The following is a 16,442-nucleotide window of genomic DNA, read 5'->3' as shown; positions in this document are numbered from 1 at the left end:
GGTATAAAAAGATGGACCAAGATGTAAAAGAGGTTAAAGCAAAGGTCGTTAGGGTTAGCAAAAGTTGTGGTAACTGTTCTTACTGCAAGATTGTTTCAAGGACTAAATCATTTACCTCGGTGAATACTTCAAAAGTATATGAGATTAGATCATTAATTACATGTCGTACAGGTTGAGTAATCTACATGACAGCATGTCAATGCAGTGCATTTTATGTTGGACAAACGTCCAGGTCCTTTAAAACTAGGATTGCTACACATCTTAGTGACATAAACTGTAAAAGGCAAAGGAGTGCACTACATAAACATAAACTGGAGCACGAGACAGCACACTTTATATTTGTAGGCATTGATGTTGTCCTTGGGAAGAGACTCTCAGATATTACCAAACATTCTATTTTAGATAAGAAAGAAAGGGTATGGGTTATTAATTTAGGTGCTTTGTACAAGCCAGGTCTAAATGAATATTGGTAGGTGGCTAATATGTTAGTATGATAAGCCTTATAATATAAGCTTTTTGTTTGTTGATCTATATTAGTGGAGGTGGGAAAGTAATTTGGAATTGTTAATATTTATCTTGCTAATTTGTGTTTTTTATATTTTTTCACTACCATGTTCTTGTATTTACAGCTTTAAGACCATGTATATAAATACAGGGAAACTTGTTTTGTGACTGTACTACACTGAGGACGCCAGGGGGCGAAACCAGTTTGTGTTGGTGTTGTTGAATGTTTGCTACCCACTGAGTTGTGAAGACATCCATGTTTATGGAAGGATAAAGTATATACTTTAAAAGTGACCAGTTGGCTCGTTCTTTCTCATTAAGTCTTTATTTCTGTTTTAAAAGACTGCCTTATGGTGCTGGACTTTTCTTTGGGTTACTATACATATATATATTTTTTTTCCTTTTCTCTATTTTTTTTTTTTTGCATGTATATACAGCATCTGACAATCTAATGAAGATAAAGAAAACTGAAATATTGAATAAGGACTACTGCTTGTCAAAATCATATCTATTGAAACAGTGAGTGTTTCAGGTATAAGCCGAACTTACGTGATGAGTAGCTCATGTATTGATTTTATTTTGGTGGCTTTATGTGCAGGGGTGAAATGCAGTACACATGACCTTAATATTAAAAAAATGGGATTAGTAAGTTTGCTGTTATGGACTATGTACTGTGCCTAATTTGCAAAACCGTTGTGCTTTGGAAAGTGGAGGCTCTCTCTTGCACCACTGCTGTATAACCATGGAGTCAGCAAAGGTAATTAAGTGGGGTTTGGGGCTGCAGGGAGTTGCTGCCTTGTACAACTTAGTTTTTAGGCTATATTTGAGTTTTGTACTTAAATTTTCAGAATGTTGATAAGTTATTCTTTAGTTTTTGTACTCTCTCTCTCTCTCTCTCTCTCTCTATATATATATATATATATATATATATATGGGTCTAATTCAACCCATCAAAAGTACACTTCTCTGAAACTTAAATAAGCGATCTCAGTTCTCCAAAAGCCTGTTTGAATGAAAACACACTTTCGTGAAACTCGGTACACCAAACACAAACAAAAAAGACACAGACAAAAAAAGAAAGAACACAAATGTATTTATGCAGGGGGGGGGGGCAAGACCCCCTGCACCCACAGCCCCCCACACCCCCCCACTACTTATATATACTACCTCCAAGATTACACTACAGTGGGGAAAAGAGAATATTCCTTTGTCCTCATTGTACTGCAATCTATAACAACTACTTGGTGTACTGAGTTTCACAAAAGTGCGTTTTTGTTGAAACACACTTTTGTGGAGCTCGGATAGCTTATTTAAGTTTCCAAGAAGTTCACTTTCAATGGGTCGAAGTAGACCCATATATATATATATATATATATATATATATATATATATATATATATATATGTATAGATTCACTTTATAATCTCAAAATACTGAAATATCTAATTTAATTTTTTCAAAACTATAAAGTTGAATGCTCAAAATGCCGAAAACCCAAAACCACGAAAGTAAAAACCGCGAATGTAAACACACCATACACCACAGAACACATACTCCATCCTACCCACACAACAACAAACAAAACACACCCAAACACAAAAACACAAATAAACAAACCTACACTACAAATAAGCAAGGGGGCAAGCCCCCCTGCACTCCCATATGGGGGGGCTGCATCTCCCACACCTCTGCTACTTATATATACTAATTCAGAGATCACACCAAACAGTAAAAGACAGAAAACTCACCACTAGACACTCTACAGTCCCCTCGCACACACCACATATATACAACCACCACCACTTTCAACACTTAAACAGTCATACTTTTACCTGGCTACCCTAACCCACACCTACAACTTCCAAACACACTCACATACACTCAAACACCTACCCAAAACCCTTACAAAATAGTCACTTACCTGAAATTTTAGCCAAATCCACACACTAAACTGTGTATCATGCACACAGTACATCCCATGTCACATACCGGAACACCATAATCGTGAATTTGACATCTCCGGATTCACGGTTATGAAGTTTCGCTTTATTCAAAATTTGACTTTATGGTCTCGAAATACTGAAATTCAATATTTCAGTATTTCGAGATTATAAAGTGAAACTATATATATATATATATATATATATATATATATATATATATATATATATATATCATATTAGAATATATGCGCAGTCAGGGTAACAATAAAACCTATGAACCTATATTACTTGCTGATGTGTGGGGGTATATCAGGGCTCAGCACGGTCTCCTCTCTTCAGAAGTACTTTTATTTCCACTGGGAGAACTGACATGCATTTGAATCTCTCCTTTTCCTTGAACATGTGGCAGATACAAAACTGTTGGAAGCTCCCTTGTATTAGAGTCTTTTTTGGATAACAGTCTGTTACAGCTTATTCTAGCTAAGACTGAGAAGATGTTCATGCATGCTACACTGTGACTCTCAAACATTCCAAATCCATTCTCTTAGATTTATTTTATTATGGGGGGACATACTGGAATTCTACCTCCTGGATGAAAAGTTTGGAGATTTATTCTTATACCATGACCCCCCCCCAAAACGTGCACGCTGATTGGCCAGCGTGCACATTGTAAATCGAGTTATACTAATGGAAAAAGGTCCGGTCGCCCGGACTTTTTTCCATTAGTATAACTCTACTTTTAAAACACTGTCTCGCTATGTTAAATGGGTTTAACATAGCGAGACAGTTTTAAAATAAGCAACGGAAATCTTCGTTGCTTATTTTAAAGCTGCCTCGCTATGTTAAACCCATTTAACATAGCGAAACAGTAAAAAAAAAAAGCAATGGAGATCTTGCTTTCTCTGGTGCTTTTGCCCACAGCTCTGATGTACTGCGCAGGCGCGCAGTACATCAGAACTGCCGCGGATGCCAGACATCTGCGGAAAGGCAGCAAACAGGCATTATACTATGCCATTATTTAAGAAAAGTAATAGTTTCTTTTCTTAAATAATGTCATAATATAATAACTCACTTCTAGGTGGGTAATGCTGTATTACCCACAGTTGGCTTTGTTTGGTCCTCGGGCCTCGGGACCAAACCACGCCAACCGTGGGTAAATCCAGCATTACCCACACCCAGGCGTGGGTTATTGCTATAATATTGCATGCTGTCACTTAAAAAATAGATGGCAGTGGACCTCTCAACTCTCTCTGTTTTGGACCAATGTGCCTATTTTCAGGCTTGACTTACCTCTGTACATGATCTACCTGTTCTTATAAGTATGTCCCTATTTTCAGGCTTGATTTACCCTTTCACACAATTTTCTGAATTCCCTCACCACACATGATTTTTGAAGCTGTCTAGTACACAGAAAACATATGAGCAACATACTAGTGGCAACAATAATTTAAACAGAGTAGACACACAATTTACTTCCCCCATTTTCAGAAACAAAATAAATGACCTCGTGTAATAGAATTTCCAATACTGTTCATTAAAGTCTACAGATGTTACACAGTCTCTTTGATTCATTAATCTACAGATGTTACACAGTCTCTCTGATTCATTAATCTACAGATGTTACACATTCTCTGATTCATTAATCTACAGATGTTACACAGTCTCTTTGATTCATTAATCTACAGATGTTACACAGTCTCTTTTATTCATTAATCTACAGATGTTACACAGTCTCTCTGATTCATTAAAGTCTACAGATGTTACACAGTCTCTCTGATTCATTAAAGTCTACAGATGTTACACAGTCTCTTTGATTCATTAATCTGCAGATGTTACACAGTCTCTGATTCATTAATCTACAGATGTTACACAGTCTCTTTGATTCATTAATCTACAGATGTTACACAGTCTCTCTGATTCATTAAAGTCTACAGATGTTACACAGTCTCTTTGATTCATTAATCTACAGATGTTACACAGTCTCTGATTCATTAATCTACAGATGTTACACAGTCTCTTTGATTCATTAATCTACAGATGTTACACAGTCTCTCTGATTCATTAAAGTCTACAGATGTTACACAGTCTCTTTGAATCATTAATCTACAGATGTTACACAGTCTCTGATTCATTAATCTACAGATGTTACACAGTCTCTTTGATTCATTAATCTGCAGATGTTACACAGTCTCTGATTCATTAATCTACAGATATTACACAGTCTCTTTGATTCATTAATCTACAGATGTTACACAGTCTCTCTGATTCATTAAAGTCTACAGATGTTACACAGTCTCTTTGATTCATTAATCTACAGATGTTACACAGTCTCTGATTCATTAATCTACAGATTTTACACAGTCTCTCTGATTCATTAAAGTCTACAGATGTTACACAGTCTCTTTGAATCATTAATCTACAGATGTTACACAGTCTCTGATTCATTAATCTACAGATGTTACACAGTCTCTTTGATTCATTAATCTACAGATGTTACACAGTCTCTCTGATTCATTAATGTCTGCAGATGTTAAACAGCCTCTTTGATTCATTAATGTCTACAGATGTTACACAGTCTGATAATGTTCTTATTTTTTTCCATCGTTTTGTCACTTTCTGTTTTTAAATATGTTTCAAAGAGTATTCCACATTCTTACTGGAAGCAGAGAGAGTTATGTGCTATTTAGTATTGAAGTTCTATGCTAATCATAAGATCATAGGAGGTTATTAGGCTAATGTCCCTAGGGCCCTTACAAGCCTAGCCAAGTTCTAACCCTTTTCCTTAGAGTGTCAATGTTTGAAGCAGAGCTAAATCAACACCTACTGCCCCTATCCAGGTGGGATGATGGTGAGACCCCCGGGTGAATTTACAGTTCCCCATTCAATCATCCAAATTACGCTTAAATAGGGTCAATGAAGGACTCTGCTTCACCTGAATTGGAATTTTGTTCCAGAGGAGAGGCAACCATTGGGTAATGAATTTGTCTGTCCAACAAGTCCTGTTGATGTCACATACTAGGTTAATATCCCTAGAGTGAGTGCATTGAGTACCATTTGATTTATGGATGTGCATCATTTGCATTAAAGCAGGATCTGAGATTGCTTTAAACACAAGGCACAGATCTCCTCTGAGTGGTCTGTATGACAGAGTATAGAGACAGTCATTTCAGTCTGTCAACATACAAGATGTGTGAAGGCCTTGCATTTTCTTTGTAAGAAACCTTTGCAGTCTCTCTAATTGTTGCAGGCACCTGCTAAGGTACATGCCGAAGGGAGTACTGAACTCTATTATTGGCCTGATGAGGGAAGAGTGCAGGGGGGGGGGTTATGATCTCTTTTTTTTCTAGAGGCAATTACCTTATGTATGAGATGGGAAATGTAGAAAGCCTTTCTTACCACTGTAGAGACATGGTGCTTAAAGAAGAGGTTGCTATCAACCTGTGTGCCCAAATCTCTCACCACAGATTCAGTGCTTAAGGTATTGTTATTAATGTGGTAATCTGCAGGGATGTCACCCTTGCTGAAGGGGATGATGATGTATTTTTTTGCATTTAGTTTGCGCTTATCACTTTGGCATCAATCATTGGTCTGTGTAAGACCTTCTTTTAGGATGCTGACATCACTTGGGGACTCTATGACCACTCCTATTTTGCAGTCATCTGCAAATGTTGTCAGCCATTGCCCTTTTGTTTTTACCTGTACATCTGAGAAGTAGATTCCAAATAATCAGGGTCCCAGCACTGAATCCTATGGAACAACACTGATTACAGGTCTGCTGGTGGAGGCTGGGTCCCCTAGTTTGACTGAGTGTGTGTGCTATCGGTGAACCAGTTTGCAATCCACCTGACAATATATGGGTTAATCCCCAGCTGAGTGAGTTTATCAGTGATTCCAGAGTGGGGAACAGTGTCAAAAGCCTTAGCTAAGTCTAAGTAGGCCATATGCACAGATTTACCTTTGTCCAGGGTTTTGGTGGCTGTCTCGAAGAAGTCCCCCAAGTTCATTAGGCACAATCTCCCTTTAATTAAGCTAAACTGGGTTGGGTCAAGCATTTGGAGGTCTTCTGTATCTTTGTTGATAAGGTCCATGATGATTCTCTCCATGGCCTTGCAGAAAAGGTTGGTCAGGCTTATGGGTCTATAGTTCCCAGGGTCAGTGAATGCACCCCTTTATATAAAGGGATGACAGTAGCTGTTTTCCCTTCTGCAGGGACATAAGCAGTGTTTAGGCTGTGGTGGAAAAGAGTGCCCAGCTGTACAGCTAATTCCTGTTTTAAGCCATTAAGAATGCAGCCAGAGATGTTATCAGTTCCCATAGAGGCTGCATTTTTGGCTTTGGAAAGGGCGTTTAAGACCTGCTCCTTAGAGATAACAGTTAGAGCACAGGTGGTAGGTATACTTTGGGGTGTATGTGGCAGGGACAAGGGAGAGAAGTTTTCACTGAAGCTATCTGCCAGCAGGTTGGCTATTTCCATGGGTTCAGTATATGTGTTTCCATTAACAGCAGGTTCTGTGCAAATCTGAGTTTTTCCTTTAAGGTTACAGATACAGCTAAAGAATGCCTTATAGGTTCATAGGTTCATAGGTTCATACTAGGCTATCTGCCCAAGGGCATTTATAAGCCTAGCCCATAGTTATGTGGCTTTCGCCACCCCTTTAGTTTGAATAAAAACTATGCCTATCATTTTGCTGTGCCTCTGTCAAGCAGTGACACTGAAGTAATCCCTGGGGTATATCTGCAATCTCCCATCCATTGGTCAAGATTCCTCTTGAACAAGGCCAGAGAGGTGCTCTGCCTCACATGTACTGGGATTTTGTTCCACAGCATAGGGAGTCTCTGGGTGATGAATCTGTCCCTCCAGCACGTTCTATTTATAACCGTGTCAAGGTTTAAGTCTCCCGCCCTTGTGGTTCTGAGGGATCTAGATTTTTTGAGGTGAAGCATATTCATCAAATCTGGGTTTGACATGGCCTTATATGTCAGGCACAGGTCACCTCTGAGCAAGCGGTATGAGACTGAATAGAGCTGGAGTTCTTTCAGTCGGGCAGCATAAGACATATTTTTGAGACATTTTATGAGATATTTTATGGTTACTCTTTGCTTGGGAGGCTAATTTGGATTTGTACTTAGCTTTAGATTGCTTTACAAGATGTCTTATTTGCTTATTTAAGCAGATGAGGGAGTGCTTCCAATTATGAGACTGTTCCTTCCTGCTCTTAAACAGTAGTTTCTTTCTCCTGTTGTATAACCTGTTTATGACGGATGTCCACCAGGCTGGTTTGTTCTTTTTTGAAGATTTTACTTTGATCCTGTCTGGTAGGGCTGAGTCAATGCAATTGTACAGATGTTATACAAAGCATTAGTGTATATCCCGGTATAGGTGTCCTTGCCTTCAGTGGGGGAGGAACTATGAAGCTATTAATGCCATCTTGTAATAGGCTGTAATTGGCTTTGGAGAAGTTTTTTTAGTTTAGTTTCTGCTAAGGGTGGGTCAGATGTAATTGTTACTTCTAATGAGACTAATTTATGATCAGACCTCACCATGGAGGGCTGCACATTTGGGGTGGTGCAATTGTCACCCATGTTATTGAGCACCAGATCCAGAATGTTTGAGCCCCCTGTGGGGGTGTCAACCAACTGGTCCGGGGCATTGGAGTTAACAAAGTTCAAGAACCTTTGGGCAAGTGTGTTAGTACAGGTATAGTTTGCCCAATCTACGGATGGGTAATTAAAGTCTCCCATAACCAGGGTGTTTGGTTACATCTTGAGTGACTCAAGTAGATCTGGGTAAGCAGTGTAGTTGTCCTGCTTCATGGAGGGGGTCCTATAGCTGGCAATAACTTGGAGAGGTTAATTGTACCTGGAGTAGTTCAAGGGAATCATTCTGTTTAACCAATCTGGAGGTGAATTTGTCTTGGATAAATATTGATACTCCACCTCCTTTAGTTTTCCCACTCTTGTTTAATGGTCTAAACATATGGAAGGCATTGTAACCCATTATGGCTGGGGTGCTTTCTGTGGCCTTAATCCAAGTGTCTGTGACTGCACAGATGTCAGCATCTTCTAAGGTGAGGACTGCTTCCAGAGAGTGCAGTTTCAGATTTAGACAACTAGCATTTAGCAGCATAAACTTGAGGTTGTTTTTTGAGAATATTTTTACATTGGGAATTTTGTTCTTGTGACCTTACCTAAAATGGCACTATGAGGGAGACAAGAGCCTTAGCCAGTAACTGAAATCCCAGGGGTGACAGATGAAGACTAACTCTGGCAAAGCATCAAGGTCTATCAACCATATCATCCCAGGCTGACAGGTACATTCCCTTTAGAATGACACCAGAAACTAAGCCAATTGTTGAAGTCAATCATTTTCTGTCTGCATTGTGGTATCATTCTAAGCGGAGCTAGTATGTTGCTTAAGGCTAGGGACATACCTGCCTGGGGCAAATAATCAGGGAGCTCAGTCATGTCTCTGTTCATATAATCCAGTGAGGTATGTCTCAACTCATTCACACCAACATGGACTATAATGGAGTCATAATAGTACTTGCTTTTGAAAAACTTGAGTGAGTACATGATGTGATGGATCCAAGCAACTCACAAGCAGCTAACAATGATCTTTTCCTTATCCAACCTAGTGAGTGAGACATCTTTGTGTCTCACAATGGAGTCCTCTATGACTAGGATGTTAGATTTAGTGTTATGGCTATGGGCTTGTTCTGTGAGACACAGGAACATGGGTTTGTATGTGTACTGTGGTCTACTGTGAATGTATTATGTGAAGCATGTTTGTGTTTGGGAGGTCTCTGATTTTTAGGTAGGTTACTGGTGAGGACCTCCACATATGTAGGTTTAGGTGTTGGTGATGTGGTTGTTGGAGGAGATGAAATGTGTAGGCTGACAACCTGCTTTGTGTCCAGTGTATTGACTGGTGAGTCAGACAGCCGGGATTCCAGGTTCTTAATATAGATACATCTCTCACATATTGAATTTGTGTAAATTAGGAGAAGCTGGTTGTCCGTGTACATGAGACAATTGCTACATTGTCTCAGGAATCCCAAGTCAACCAGGCTGGCTGGAGAAATGTTGGAAATTGTCCATCCATAGTGCAGCTTACAATAGTATGGTCATTAAGATGGAGAGGACAGAAAAGACCAGGTGAGGTTGGTGGACAGGTGAAAAATATCCAAACTTCGATGGGTTTAATGGGTGGGACTTGTGTGATAACAGAGCAGGTTCTCTGACAGTTTCTCCTGGCAATGAGCAACAACCACGAGATATAGAGCACAAGCAGTTGACTAAGGGAAAATTGACTAGCTAAAAAGTTTGCGTCTATAACTGCCAAGGGTATCCACAACGGTGCATTAGTGCACAATAGTGCATGATGGTGCTCACCATGCAAACACTGGGCTTGTATAGCAGCTAAGAGAAACATTTTTAAACCAATTAACCAATTGGAAAGCTCACCACTGAGCCGTGGTCCAACAACCTTGAATCATATAGGTCCTTAATTGCACTCTCCTGCTGCAAGGGTGCAAGGGAGCCCTCTCCAACATAAGATAGATGGATTTTAGTTCTCAGATAAAAAAAAACAGACTTAGATCCAGCAAACCTGAATCTGGATTATGCTATAGCTAGAAAAAATGTAATAAAGCAGGAAACAGATATTCAGATAATTTTTTTTTCAGATGTATCTACTTTTCAGGGACCTTTGTACCTATTTTCAGTATCTGCTGGTTGAAAGACATCATGACAGTAATAAAGAAGACATCCTATTTCCATCTTGAAAACATCTCCAAAATAAAACTTTTTAAACAGGAGAAAGGTCTTGCTCTTGTTATACATGCAGCTATTTCTTCCAAGTGAAATACATTTAACTCCCTTTTCCTTGGGCTGTGAGGTACAAAGCTTGGCTGCTTGCATCAGGTACAGAATTTCAGCATAAGGTTGCCACTTGTCAAGAAATTTTCCTGACAGGCAGGGAATCAGGGTCTCTGTCAGGAAATCTGGAAATCAGGTTTTCTGTCAGGAAATCCAACTATTGTGAGCTTAAAAGGGTATTTTGAATCATTCTGAGCTAACAAATTTCAGTATTACATAGCTCTTAATGTATCAGGGACAAATCTCATCAGAATCGGGGTTAAAACCAGAAATAATCAGGGACACTTTAAACATATTAGTACTATTAACTTGCAACATTTACAGAATAAGAGGATGTGAATTAATATACATTTTCTGATGTAAAAGGTGCCTGCAACTCTAAATATTGGCATTAATTATTAAGTGTAATTCACAATGTTTTCTCCAAAAGTCACCAGTTTTTAGGAAGGATTAAGATGAATAGTGCTAAAATATGAGTCCAAATCAAGGACATTTGAGAGGTATGCAAAAATATGTTTCCTAAAATGTTTACTGTTTCATTTGGAATTTTTAACTGTATTCAAGTGCAGTGCAAAAACAATCATTGCTGTGGGTTATGCTTGTTTATATGTGTATGTGTATGTGGGAGGGGGAGTTAGAGTGTGTATGTATGCATATATGTATGTATGTGTGTGTGTGTGTGTGTGTGTATATATATATATATATATATATATATATATATATATATATATATATATATATATATATATAACATATATGCAATAAGTTGGCTATAATTTATTTCAATTTTATTACAGTTAAACATAAGCCTTGCACACAGTAAATGGCTCTCCTTGGTGGAACAGTGGCACATTGAATAGTACTGCCATCTCACAGTGCTTAACTCCTTGTCTGAGCCCTTGGCTGTGACTCCATCTGTGTGGAGTTTGCATGCCCTCACAGCCTTTATATGGGTTTTATTCAGGTACTCTGTATTCTTCCAGCAACCAAAAACAGTGCTGTCAGTGGATTGATGATCTCTGTGCGTCTGTCTTGTGATAGCACTGGTTTATCAGAGGGTGTGTGCGCGTGTGTGTGTGTGTGTGTGTGTGTGTGTGTGTGTGTGTGTGTGTGTGTGTGTGAGAGAGAGAAATAATATTGGGTGGATGCACGTATAAACCTCTGAGGTAGTGAAAAAATGTGGCATAGAATGCATCCCAGAACACTCACAGCTTCTAGGGACCATTGTTCCTGGCTGTATAAGTAGCTTAGTAGGGTACTCTGCTTGGGGCCCCACCTAGTCTAAAACTGTCCCCATTCAGAGGTATGCAGAGAGATCACTTTAGTTTGCATGGTGGCCAGGTATACTGTGGTCATTATTTATTCACTTTTTCACAAAGTCAGACCTCAGAGGTGTGCACACAAGGACTCTCCAGCTTGTGTGTTGGGTGGGGACAGAGTGGTCATTGTGTCTTTAACATTCCTCAAAATCACACCTTAAAGGAGTATACAGAGAGTCACTATAGCTTGTCTGGGGCCATTGCACTGTGCAAGAGAAACAAACTAATGAATTACTGAGAATGTGATTTTTCCACTTTCTTCACAATTCAAATTAGATGTATATAAAGGAGGCCATCAAATAGGTGTAATTGAAAGGAATCATGTTGTATATGTACAGCTGACAACGACAGGCTGGACTATATTGTTCTGCTCTGTTTGTTCTTTCACTTTCATCCTTGTTTGACTTCAAAGGGGTACACTGATGGTGTCTACCTTTTGTGGTTAGGGTCAAGGCAGCATGCTCTGCAGATGAATCAGTGCAATAACTTGAAATATGACTGTCTGGCTTTTCACTTCCATCCCAATTTAACACCAGACGGTTAGACTGAAAGTGACTATGTTTTTTAATCGGGAGGGTAGAGAGGAAGGCAGTCATGCTAGATATGATTTATGCACCATCACAAGCATTTTCTTATCAGTTTGCGGGTAACCACTACTCAGTTTATTGGTAATTAGTGTGCCATCATCCTTGAACATCAAATTTTGCACATAACTTATTTCTTCCTTGAAAGAGAAAAACATAGTTACTTTCCTAAGTCATGATTTTTATTCAGGCCATCACTGAACCAAAGGCTGTGGAAAAAAATCTCTAAAATTCACCTTAGAGCAATTATAAACCAATAACTTCTAGTTGCCTTGTGGTCTCCTGACCTCCAGCTTCATTACATTCTTTCCTAGATACTTATTACAGTATACTCTTGGCCAGTTAGGATACATTGAAAGGATGTAGAAAAAAGCTAGCAAGTAAGACAGTGTTTAGTAAAACAAAACAAAAGTATTCTGGACAGTATGAGGAGGCAAGAGCGGGAGGATAATGGTAGAACACTGGGGTGTATGCCAAGCTGACAGTAGATAGCAGGGATAGGAAGTACCATTGAACACTTTGTCTGTGGCTTCATAACATCTAAGTCTGCCCATGAAGTCACTGTGTATGGCATTTAAAAACTGGTGCTTCTGGGTGTGGCTTGCTAAAAGGGGAGTGTCCAGCCTGAGGCAAGGGATTTGTTTTCATTCTGCAGGTGGTGTGGCTTATCTGTCAGGAAATGGAAGGATGAAAAGGTGGCAACCCTATTTCTGCATCTAGCTTGAACTAGATCACTGGCCTTTCTTCCAGGTTTTGTCACAGCACCAGCACTGCAGAAGCAGTATTGGCAGCTGGTTTCCAGGATTCTAAAGTACAGTATCCTACAAAACTCAGGACCTGACTGTATTAGTGGCCATTACCTTACCGCCATGTGGACTAACTCTTCTAAACTGCAGTAGGGCTGACAGTAGTTTCAGGGCTTCACCTTAAGTTGTCAGGTAAATGTACTTGCATATTAGACTGCTGTCCTGTAGAATTTAATACCAACTTAGTTAAGGCTCCCTGACCTGATACCCCTTAATCAAGAAGTCCCTAAATGCACACTTCGATTGTTGTGAGTTGGATACTGATACTGAAATTTCTTCAGTTTAAATAACAAACTTGTCACTGTGTTTTGTAACACAGTAATGATGTTGTACTTCTGTGGTAAGTATGGCACTCAAGAGGTGCGACTAATTTAAATTATCCATGTTCTCTGCCTGGGCTGAAATAGACTGGTGCAGCAATTGACAGACATGTCCTACTAATCTACTTCTGAGCAGAGCAGTGGAATATAATGTATCATTTCATGGTGCTCACCAAGCAAACTATGGCAGCAGTAAAGCAGAGACTGCCACACCAAGTAAACAATGTCAGTCCATTGGTGTGTGTGTGTGTGTGTGTGTGTGTGTGTGTGTGTGTGTGTGTGTGTGTGTGTGTGTGTGTATATATATATATATATATATATATATATATATTTTTTATATATATATATATATATATATATATATATATATAAATATTTGTGCCTGTGTAACAGCATTACATTGGTAAGCAGGAGGAACACACTTGAGCAATGGTTCCATCTGAGCAAGGTGTCCAACTGAGAGACATGCAAATGAGTCAGTAATGAGCTACTTCTGCTGAGTACAGCTCTTGCATGTCTCTGAATCATTGGTTAGCTCTGTAGTGCTACTGGACCACAGAAGTACAATATTATTAGCTCTATATACTTCTAATGTCTGAATCCCAGCTTGTATGTCTACGTACCTTTAAGTCAGTAACACCTATATGGTATGGAATGTCACACCTCTAGCAATCTAGACACATCTTGCATTCCACTTCTAAAAAATAAACTTAAAAGCATAAGATAAACAATGTAAATATTTTGTGAACAATAAAAGCTATTAAAACTGTACAAATCGCAATGTTATCAGTAAGAAGTATTTCTAAAGTGATAATAGTATGTGCATTCATAGTCATTTCCTTAAATACAATAATATATTGAAATGCATACAAACCACAAATTATATTTTTCTAAACTTTCACAAATTGTCATGTCTTGAAACTCCATAATCTAAACATATGTTTGAACATTTTTGTTAACCAGACATAAGCTTTCAAATGACACCAAGAAATTCCTCTGTAAGTGCATATTTATTGAGATATTTACAGAAATATGAAAACATACACCTAATTGTTCAATTAGCAATACAAATAATATTGGATATCTCACAAAATGTGCAACTTACAGTACAAATATCAAAGATGGTTTTCTTTAATAACAGCCAAGGTTTACTTAATGTCATGCAACTTATTTTTTGAAACATTAAGTATATGGGTGGCACAGTGGTGCAGTGGTTAGTGTTATCACCTCACAGTAAGAGGTTTTCTGGTTCGATGCTGGGGTGCCCTTTCTGCAGAGTTGGCATTTATGTGGGCTCCCTCTGGGTGCTTTGGTTTCCTCCCACATTCCAAAGACATCAGCCTGGAGTAATTCTCCCCAGGCCTTTACTGAAAATGGGCCCCATCCCAGTCAGACTTTCCTGGTAATGAAATAATGCTTATTTTCATAATTACTAACAAACAAATGGCAATAATTACAGCATAGTATTATATAAATCAGCATTATTAGTGAATTATCCGTCTCCCACATTGGTGTTTCACACTATACACCTCAATAAACCGTAAGTCTCTAAGTTATGAAAATATAAATAATAAGTGGCAAAAATCCATTTCTCCACTGTAGAATATCCTATCCTAACAAACTTAGTGTCATTGTGTTAACTCCCTGCCCTTTCTAATACTGCCTATTATTAGCTGGCAAGTCACTTAGTTAAAGAAGCCAAACCCAAAAAGGTTTTGGATGACATAAGGAGGTATAGGTGTAAATTGTAATTATACAAAAAAGTTATTATAGGTTTGAGAGAGTTAACAACTACAACTGTACATTGGTAAAAATTATGAACTTAAATAGACATAGGGCCAGATTCATGAACGACTAATTTCTGCACACATGATAGAATGCCATTTTGTATGCACACGTCATGTAGCACTGCTTAACAAAGGTAAACAGCAGAGTATGCTAAAGAAAGCATAATCAGCTGAAATACATGCTAATAAACCAATTGAATATGGCAAAGCCATTCAGGAAGCTATAATGAAACCATGTAGAGATGGTATAGCACACATACTCACCACCTAAGACTCAACTGATAGCACACACATTCACCAGTAAAGGAATATACATGCCATGAAAAGCAAAATCTACAGGAATACAACCACCATCACACTTAGAAAAAAAAAAGCAATTTTAGAGGCTTAAATAGAAAAAAGACCCTTCGGCTGGAGATAAAAACACTTTAATACAAATAAAAATAACTAAAAGGTAAGCGCTTTTGAGGTAACCCTCTTCTTCAGACCTAAATAGAAACTGATAAAAATCCTGGATTTAAATACAAGCACTGACCAATAAAAACAAGGCTTAGGAATGCATCATACTGTATTTAGGTCTGAAGAAGAGGGTTACCTCAAAAGCGCTTACCTTTTTGTTATTTTTATTTGTATTAAAGTGTTTTTATCTCCAGCTGAAGTTTCTTTTTTCTATTCATACATTTATATTTTTGGACACTTTTGGTTCCTCCACTTTCTTTGCTTTTATATTAATTTTAGAGGCTGTTGCTGCACTCTTGCATGTGTAAATGCAACATACTGAAATATATGGTGATGCTGCTGATAGATGTTGTCCGAGGAGAAGAAGGGTGCTCAGACTTGTTTAACAAATCACAGACTGCATGATATTAAAATAGTAGAGCAATACAGGGTTGATAGGGAAACACTACATGAACTCTGCAACCTCTGCCACCCCCATGACAGACACAGGGAAAATCGAGGAGAACTTATACCAGTGGACACTGAGGTATATGTCTCTTTAAGGACATTAGCTACTAGAGGTGATGTTCCACAAGGCCATCTACTGGTCTCATGACACTCATCAGAAATGTACACACACACTCAGAGAAAGGATACAACAATGCCCATGCTCAAACTAGAAACATCATAGAGCATGGGTTTGGCATGCTGAAGTCACAGGCACCTGTGCAGAAATTCTCACAGTCTGTGCCTTATTGCATAATATTATCCTGAGGAAACAGCTGCAACAGGGACAGCAAGAGCTAGGACCACACATCCCTAGACCACAGGCAGGACCAGCACCTCCAGCACATACAGACAAG

This window comes from Protopterus annectens, chromosome 1.part2, assembly GCF_019279795.1.
Source record: "Protopterus annectens isolate FY-2018-M chromosome 1.part2, PAN1.0, whole genome shotgun sequence".
Lineage (NCBI taxonomy): Eukaryota > Metazoa > Chordata > Ceratodontiformes > Protopteridae > Protopterus > Protopterus annectens.
This window is presented reverse-complemented; position numbering follows the sequence as displayed.